This window comes from Miscanthus floridulus, chromosome 15 (assembly GCF_019320115.1).
Source record: "Miscanthus floridulus cultivar M001 chromosome 15, ASM1932011v1, whole genome shotgun sequence".
In the NCBI taxonomy this organism is placed as follows: domain Eukaryota; kingdom Viridiplantae; phylum Streptophyta; class Magnoliopsida; order Poales; family Poaceae; genus Miscanthus; species Miscanthus floridulus.
The window spans coordinates 24,298,972-24,301,126 of NC_089594.1; the positions used below are offsets into that span (position 1 = coordinate 24,298,972).

General features: G+C 39.4%; 1 long non-coding RNA gene across 1 annotated transcript; it reads right to left on the bottom strand.

Moving 5' to 3' along the window:
* Positions 1 to 1,195: 1,195 nt before the first annotated feature.
* On the bottom strand, positions 1,196 to 1,790 carry LOC136508501 (uncharacterized). The gene is made up of 4 exons (XR_010772000.1): positions 1,757 to 1,790; positions 1,546 to 1,596; positions 1,395 to 1,445; positions 1,196 to 1,293 (listed from the first exon to the last, which is right to left on the bottom strand). It is a non-coding gene; the product is annotated as an uncharacterized lncRNA (long non-coding RNA).
* Positions 1,791 to 2,155: the final 365 nt, after the last annotated feature.

Consider the following 2,155-nt stretch of genomic DNA (forward strand, 5'->3'; position numbering starts at 1 on the left):
ACGAGAGCCTGCAAACAAATTAAAAATATATTAGGACCAAATCCAATCATCTAACTGCATGAGATGCTTATAGGAGGATAAGATGTTTATGTTTACTCCAGGTGCTTGAAGCGTACAGAAAAGTTAGTTGATCTTATTTAAGAACCCGTTTGTATTGGTGGTGGGACTAATTTTTATAAGGGTGTGCTTAATTAGGTAGTATTCTCTCTTTAAGCACTAATGCTTAAGCACCTTGCATTATACATGCCCTAAGCTCAGAGCCAGATTGCAAACAGGAGTGAATGTAACCTGGAATACATCCATTTCCATCCACGAGGTATTTCATATTTGCGGTGCCATTAGTATTTAGTAAGTATGCTTCTAGTACATAGAAAATAGAATTCCATCGAGATAAGTGCAACGACAAGACAGGCCAAGATGCAGAAATACAATAAGAATCAGTGGTAACTTCAGAAACAGAAGGGCAATAACCAGGGACGAAGCCAGAAAAAAATTTAGGAGGGGCTGAACAAAAGAATAGAGGTTTTTTTATCTTCTCTTAGCCTTAGCCCCTCCTACCTAATACATATATGCATAAAATTTTAAGGAAGGGCTTAGGGAGGCTCCACGTGCCCAGGATCGGTAGGGGGGCTAGAGCCCCCCCCAGCCCCACCGCTGCCTCCGTCGCTGGCAATAACCCTATATTATTTCAAAGGGTTGGATACAGAATAGTCACTACGTACGCAGACAAAAAAGGGTGGATACACAAGCAATGCTGCAGGTGACCTACTACTGCACATAATTTACTGGCCACTTATTTTGTTTCCTTTCTATAACCATGGCTGTTTCACACAAAACATTGTGCACTGAGATCAGCAGCCTGGAATTAGAGTTTTTGTGATTAAAACTATATCTACCCTAGTTGCAAGAATTAACACATTTCTTAAAAGAATGATATGTTCTTTAATGAAATAGGTACGGGCATCACCTCGGCCAGCTCACTCTTGACCAACAGTTCATGTCGCCTTTGTAATGGATCCTTCTTGCTCTCAGACACAATTTGCATGCCTTCTAAGCCATTGGGATCTTCATCAGTCACACCATCTACTTCATTTTCTGATGTGTCACCCTGAACCAGAAACATCAACTATTTAGGATGTCTTTCTCTATAGAATACTTGGAGATGAAAGAGTAGCTAACTTGCCTCTGTTGGACTAGAGAAGGTACATTGTAGTTCAGACAAGCCAGATCATCCGGAGAAAGATAGCGTGAGCAAAGAGGGTGAAGTAGTTGCAGCAATGGTCGTCTCCCATTCTGTTCCAGCAAGTAGATCCATTAGTACTAGTCTTAATCTTAAGTGCACAAATTTACAAAAAAATCCAAGATAAACTATTCGGACAAAGGGAAACCATTACCTTGTCAAAAATGAGTTGCTTTATATGTTTTGCCAGCTCTTGAATGACAATCTACCAGGCCAAAGATAAACTGTTAGTGTCGCCCATTTCTAGCTGCTTTGCAACAAGAGGCATGATTCTCAGAGAAAGCAAACTGTAGGTGCTAACCAACCTTAGAAACAAGCTTTGTGTCATCAACAATGGAAATAATGCAGATAAGGAACTGGATAAAAAAGAGATGTGTTAGCAGAGGACTGAGGGTAAATCGAATCCATTTGTAAGAACAACTTGAATCTTGTCTAGAAAAGGGAGAAATGCTTCACAGGTCACAATATCTCATAGTTTAAGAGCAAAAGAATTTTAAATAAATAGTCATTACTCACAAGACATCCAAAATCACTTAGAGCAAGCTTCATAATGCGCCCCTTCAAACTTTTAATAATCTTCTTCATGTCCTGAAACACATTGCCATGTCCATTTAGTCTTGTTAGTACATACAGCAGAAAATAAATACGCAATAAGGAGTGCTCAGTACAGTGTAGTGCATAATTCAATTTGCAAAGATACAAGCGCCACAAAATTTATACAAAACTAAAGCAGCACTGAATAAATCAATAGCGGATAGTGGCGGAGAAAGTGATTGATCTGGAGTTAACATATAATAAGAACCTGTACAGAAATACCTTTGCACTGCCATGCTTGAGGCAACTAATTCCCAATTTTAAGTGAACTGAATCACACATAGATCAGGGCATGGGAAGGTTCAGTTCCACTGCAAGACA